Source organism: Portunus trituberculatus, chromosome 38 (assembly GCF_017591435.1).
Source record: "Portunus trituberculatus isolate SZX2019 chromosome 38, ASM1759143v1, whole genome shotgun sequence".
In the NCBI taxonomy this organism is placed as follows: Eukaryota; Metazoa; Arthropoda; class Malacostraca; order Decapoda; family Portunidae; genus Portunus; species Portunus trituberculatus.
Window position 1 is genome coordinate 36,381,645 of NC_059292.1, and position 7,077 is coordinate 36,388,721.

The window sequence follows — 7,077 nt, forward strand, 5'->3', positions numbered from 1 at the left end:
TATATTTACATTAATTTATTAGAAGTCTAAGAAAATTTTGCACTATCTATAGCGAAAAATGTAAATAAATTTCTGATTAATTATCTCTGTTGCCTTTGAAAATAACAAGTTTTCTCTGGTGTTCTCATGGTTCTAGAGACAGTTTAACAAGAATATTTGAGAATGCAGGCGTTGTTTTATGTTCATTTTTTTTCTCTCTCTCTTTCTTTTCAAAAGTGTGTGTGTCGTCAGAGAGAAACAATAGCCAGTCTGTAAATAGCCAAGTCTCCCACCAGCGAAACATTGGCTGGCATTCTTAAACGCTTTGTTCCGTCACTGAACTATTCCCCTAAGGTAACATAGATGATTTGTCTGGTTCTCACGGGCATCTTTCCCTAATAGACGGTGCAGAATTCTTATTAACCGATCACATAGATGCCACAGAAGGCGCAGAATTTTTGTTGGCTAATGTTACAATCATGAAAGTACTTTTGAAAAACAACACTTCCACTAAAATATCGAAAACACACGAAGAAAAAGAATAGCTTTCATTAAAATCACTAAAACATCTTTGAAAGAAATCAGTAACTTCCACGAAAAATATGAAAACACTCTTGAAGAAGCTCGATAACTTACACTAGAATCATGAAAACGCCGTTGAAAATCCCAACACGTAACATCCAACTAGAATCGTGAAAACAAACTTGAAAAAGAAGCTTAGTAATTCCACCTAGAATCATAAAAAAAGTACCCCAAAGACCCTTTTCCCTAATAACTTCCACTAGATCTTGTTCAAAAGTAGTTGAATCGAGAAAAGAAGAAAAAAATTGTTAAAGAGTAAAGTCCAAGTTTATACGACAGATGCAGGTGAGTGTGCTGGTGGTGGTGATGGTGGTGGTGGCCCTCTCTCTTTTGTCTCAGGTTAAGATGCCATTTCCCTCACAAGAGCACGCCTTTAGCACAGCCAGACGTGACGCCACACCCGGCTATACGTAGGCCACATCTAACCCCCTCTCAGACACCCCTCGATGCCATCCCTTCTCCAACCAGGGAGGGAAAAAAGGAAAAAGAAAAAAAAAAGGAAGGGGAGAGGGAGAGGAAAGGGGGGGCGTTACCACAACTCGAGGCTCGCCCATAGATGAATCACCACTCCAATGTCTGTCTGTCTGTGTGCCTGTGTATGGCTTTATGTGAGTCAGTTTGTTTCTCTGTCCGATTTTAAATGGCTCTGTTCGTTTTTTGTTGGCTTGCTTGTGTCCTGTTGGCAGTCTGGCTTGTTGAGTCAGTCCCAATCTCTGTGTGTGTGTGTGTGTGTGTGTGTGTGTGTGTGTCCAGGCTGAGGGGGCGGGAGCATAGCGGCGCGTCACAGTTCTTGTCTCGCGGGGCTTTAAACGGCAATGCTTCCTCTTAGTCACCCCGGCCAATGACGAATGACGAGGTAGGGATATAAATAGACTCCAGCGGCCACAGCATATTGGGTTTCCGTATTATCTTGTTATAAAAATCATGGGAGGGTGAGGGAAGGAGGGAGAGAGATAGAAAGAGGAAGACTTAAAGAGGGAGGAAGAGTGAAAGAGGGAGGAAGAGTGAAAGAGGGAGAGAGAGAGAGAGAGAGAGAGAGAGAGAGAGAGAGAGAGGAGAGAGAGAGAGGGGATAAAGACAGAAATATACATCCAACTGAAAGACTGAATGAATGACAGATAGAGACAGACAAACACACAGAAAGGAAAGAAGGAAGGCAGACAGACACAGAAAAAAATAAGAAAAGTGAAGAAAATAAAGAAATGACGCCCAGACACCCAGACACACACACACACACACACACACACACACACACACACACACACACACACACACACACACACAGACTGACTGACTGACTTATCAATGAGGGCGGAGACAGAGACAAATAGAAAATGAGTCACGCACATAATTTCAGACATTATGAAACATTTATGCAATACAATATACATGTAGCAGTGTTTGTCATGCAATTGCTCGTATCATGACACTGCATGTTAATATTAAATACTGTCTGTGTCTCTCTCTCTCTCTCTCTCTCTCTCTCTCTCTCTCTCTCTCTCTCTCTCTCTCTCTATCGACTTACTTCTAAAAATTTTTATTATTACTGTATATATTTCGTCTCTCTCTCTCTCTCTCTCTCTCTCTCTCTCTCTCTCTCTCTCTCTCTCTCTCTCTCTCTCCCTATCTCCACCATGTTCTGTGTTATCAACTCTTGTCACACTAATTTTGCCACCTGAGAATTCGACGACACGCTGACACTGCCACTGACACACGGTTTTACTCGCTGACTGGTCCACACATTTCCGTCTTATTTCAAAAACCGTGGTGAAATAAAATCTACCTTTTCTTACCAAATCCGATTAGTTGCAAGATAATCTGATTCTTAATAATTGAATATGTTTTGGGAAGAAATACAACCTTAGTCTGTTCTACGTTTGAAAACAAGACAGGAATATGTAGACCAATCAACGAGAGAGAGAGAGAGAGAGAGAGAGAGAGAGAGAGAGAGAGAGAGAGAGAGAGAGAGAGAGAGAGAGCTTTAGTCTGTGGTAGTATTAACTTGTACTCGTTTCTTCAGCTACTTGACATGTTAAGACAGTTAGTGGCACCAACGAGTCTATTTGTAGTAGTAGTAGTAGTAGTAGTAGTAGTAGTAGTAGTAGCAGTAGTAGTAGAAGACGTAGTACTCAGCAGAAGTATCTGGCAGAGACCCAAGACTGTGACGCGCTTTTCCTCTTCCTTTACCCCCCCTCCCAGTGCACGTCTTCTCTTCCCCCTTCTGCGTCTCCTTCTCCTCCAAGTCTTTTCCCTCCCGTGGCTCCTCAGCTCCCGGCAGCGCTCCAAGTTACGTGTACTGCCCTGTCGTTTTTCATGCCCTCCGCCTCACTCCACTCGTGCATGCCAAAGGGTACTCTTGTTTTCTATATTCAGTTTCATGTTATGTGCTCCAAGCTGACTTATTCTCGATTTGTATGATAGAAGGTTGTGGGAGTGATGATATTTCTCCTTCTTATTGTTATTATTGTTAGATATGGATATAGACTGTTTTTGTCTCATTTCTTTCTCTCTACTGCAGGTGCTTCCTTCTTCTTGTTGTTATTGTTTGTTATGAATGTGTAGTGTGTTGTTGTTTTGCTACTAAAGATGTTATTTCTCTCTCTCTCTCTCTCTCTCTCTCTCTCTCTCTCTCTCTCTCTCTCTCTCTCTCTCAGGTCGATCATAAAGCGCTTTACTTCATGAACTCCTCACGTATTGACCCTTCCAGAAACAGGAGACTAACGAATGGTATTATTATTATTATTACTACCACCACCACCACTACTGCTTCCAAAATAGTGAAGGTACAATCAACAACAAACAACAACAACAACAGCAATAACAACAACACTACCAGTAATATTAACAACCCGCTCCCCATGAAGTATTTCTCTAACTCTGTCTTCCCTTCAACAAATGCTTCAGCAAGAAGAGGCAAACTATTCAGCCCATATACTACAACAAATTTGCCGTTTTACCACTTAAAAAAAGAAAAAAACTTTCCCTTTTCTTATCTCTTTTATATAGTTTACACGCGTCAAGGAACTTAGTCAAGGAGAAGAGAGGAAAAAAAAGAAAAAAGAAGTGAACAAAAATTGCTCAACTTGCTACTCCCGCTCAAAAAAAAAAAAAAAAAGTTTTTTAAAAAGTTGGACAGTTTATCTCCTAGTCACCACAGCTTACAAAATTTAGAAGACACTGTTCTCTTGTACTCAAATGACCCTTCATAACAATTCCCCACTGGCCCAGTTTCCTTCCCATCCCTTCCCCTTTCACGGCAAAGCTGGAATTACGCATATTAAGTGGAAGGAAGAAAGAGAGGAAGAGAGGGAGCGTGAACAGAAGAAAGGGGAAACGAAGGGAGGGCAGGAAGGGAGGGAAGAAGGAAGGATGAAAGAAGGGGTAGGACGATGGAAGAAGGGCAGGAGGGAGAGAGGATGGATAGGAGGGAAGGAAGTGGAGATGAAATGAAGGGAGGAAGGGATGGAGAGTGAGGATATGAAAAAAAGAGAAGGAGGACAGGATGGATAGATGATGGATGGAAAAAGGGAGGGATCAAAAAAAGGAGAGAGGCTGGGAAGAAGAACGGGACAGAAGGACGGAGGATTGAAGGCAAGCAGGAAGGCAGGCAAGATGGAAGGCTGGGGAAAAGGTAAGATGCAAGGAGGGGAAGGGGTAGGTAGGCAGGTAGGGAGGGAAGGCAGAAGGGAGGGAAAGCACAGGGATAGGAGGATATAATGAGGGAGGGAGGCCCACAACCTGCTGCGTCCAATGATGGATATTAGCAGCGTGATGAAGGCAAAACAGCAGACGGAGATGATGATGATGGATAAGACAGCTGTGATCCTTGGGCTGAATTGTTAATGATGGAGTAGAGCAGAGAGAATGATGGTAGCAAACATTACGTGGGTGGTTATTGTTTCTTTTCGCTGCCTTTACGTAGCGAGTGGATGATAAAGGCTTGTATATTCTGAAACTCTCTTCTCTCTCTCACCACGACTAATTACCGAGATGATTAACCGGGTTTTAAATAGTCTGCCATTTCATATACCTCCATATTATTACGCTTTCAATAACACAAATCCTATACTTCGACACTTAAATAGATCTTACCTGTCCACTAAAAAAAAAAAAAAAAAAACTATAATAACCTCCACACACTTACTACATCCATTCCCACAAATGATTACTCTTTTTTCCCATCCCTGCAAGTGCCGTACAGTCGTGGTTATTTCCATAATCTTTACAGCCAAGCCACCAATCCGCCAACACCCTTTGTAGCAAGCCCCGGTTATTCCGCCGCCCTCTTATCACCACCTTGACATCATGCACCACCGTCACCTCCACCCCGCACGCCATCCAACATTCAGCCGCACTCACTGTCACCACTCCACTTCATCACCTCTCTCTCTCTACATTGCTCCACTAATTTGCACCACTCTTTACGCAGGCCAGTGGTGGCGGTGAACGAAGCTATCCGTATTCCATTTCACTCGCATGCAAAGCTCTCTCTCTAGATTATTCTCAAAGGCCACGAAGATGATTAGTCGGGTTCTCAAGGGTGCTTTATGCCCGCTAATGATGCAGGGTCCATGTTGGGCTATCACTAGAATCATTAAACCACACTTGAAATCCTCAGAAAATATCCTCAGAAAATTCCATTAGAGCTTGTTAAGAAAATTGCATTAAGTACTCGAAATATTTGAGGATACGGTAAAAGGCAACACCAAGGTTTCAAAATACAGGAAAAGCCATCTTCACATGCCTCCCTGCGATAGTAAAGGCGACTTGAGAAAGTGACGGGGTAAATACCGCTCCGTATGACACTAATGGAAGACCGAGGATCCAATCCCTAGTGAGGTAAACACGAGGCGGGCAGGCACGAGGCGGCGACGGCAGCAAACTGTGGGTCCGTTTTGTGAATCGATACTTTCCCTGTCTGGTGGTATTTAAGGGTGCATTCCCCTGCTGCTGCACCATGACGGGACTCCTGCCTGGCGCTCATGACCTGTCCTCACCTACAGACCTATTTGCAAAGACAGAGGCACGGTTGAGAGAATGTGTGAGATGTAGAGATGGAATTGCGGTAGAAATGTAAAGGATGGGAGCCAAAGTAAAGATGTTAGAGGCAGAGACAACTGGGAATCGTACAAGGCGCCAATCCCTGACTCAAGAAACGGCGAAAGAAAAACGTTGACATGATTAGGTTTTATTTAGAATATTTGGGCGGAAAGGGGGAGATAACCTTGTGATAAGAATATGGAGGAACTTAGCAGAAAGAACACGAACGAGAGGAAGACAGAAATTCTAATGGAGGCAGGAGAATGAGAAAGACATCACTTCAGACAATTTATAGATGAAGCAGATGCAAAGGATAGAAGGTGCTAGCTCTAATAGAAGATAAAGAAGGAAAGAGAAAGAAAGAAATCAAGAAAGAACATAATTGCTGAGTGCTGAATAAAAACGTGAGATCCTGTAACCAGAAAAGCAAGACGAAACAGAATTACTGAACATATAATAAAAACAAGTGTGAAATATTGTGGCCAGAAAAAGCGATTCTTTCCCATTCATCGCCTGCTGGACTAGGAACCGCGCTCACTCCCAGGAGGCCGAGAATTTCACCCCAGCATCACGGTGTTTTATGAACAATTTCGCGTTGTTAAAGTGATTGGCGGTAGTCCTGCGGGAGGTGGTTAGCGGATAGAAGGCGGCACGGAGGGAGGGGTTGTGGTCGCGGTGGTGGTCATCCAGTTATCTAGTCATGTAGTGCATCTTACACCCCACACCCTCCCTACCCATGCACATATCCCCGCCCCCACGCTACATTATCTATAATGTCCCTTAATTATTGCATAAGTTTCAGTAATAATGGGCACAAACAACGTCACTGTTTATTCATCAAACACACACACACACACACACACACACACACACACACACACACACACACACACTACTACTACTACTACTACTATCTCAAGCACAGACATGATAGTTGATTAATCATAAATGACCCACAATGAGAAATAAACATGAGCATCATAGCAGGCAAACCACGAGTGACAAGACGAAAGAAGGAGGAGGAGAAGAAGGTAATGACGGGTCCCTTCCTCTCCTTCTCCCAGAGTGATAATAGGAGCATGACGAGGAAGGCGGGGAGTGAGGCAGGCCCGGTGTCAGTGAACGGGTCAGAGCACAGTGTTGGGTCGCGGGGGCGTGAGGACAGACAGCACAGGGGCGAGTTAAGAGTGCAGCAAGCCATGGACTGAGCTGCTGTGTGGTCAAATGTCAGACGTCGTCCACTTTAATACTAGCATAATCACGTGTTCTTTCACAGCTGTCATGCTACTGACAGACTTGGCTGCCGTCCATCTATACGGGTATGAAGAACACACAAGGTTACTGGAGGTCTTAGGGTTTTAGGCTTACCAACGTTTAAGGCAGTGAGAGGCGACCTTCTTACACTGTAAAGGGATGGCCGGGAGCACGAGCTCACACACCTTCTCTGAACCACGGTACCAGTCACACTGCTTCAAT

The 7,077-nt window shown here is 43.8% G+C and overlaps 1 protein-coding gene across 3 annotated transcripts in view; it reads right to left on the reverse strand.

Moving 5' to 3' along the window:
• The window catches only part of LOC123514799 (tubulin glycylase 3A-like), a 38,972-nt gene extending 31,895 nt beyond the window's left edge, over nucleotides 1-7,077 (reverse strand). For all 3 annotated transcript variants that reach the window (XR_006677704.1, XM_045272984.1, XM_045272983.1), the window contains exon 1: nucleotides 6,970-7,077. The gene's annotated coding sequence lies outside the window, so the exon portion shown is untranslated. The remainder of the gene's footprint in view (nucleotides 1-6,969) is intronic.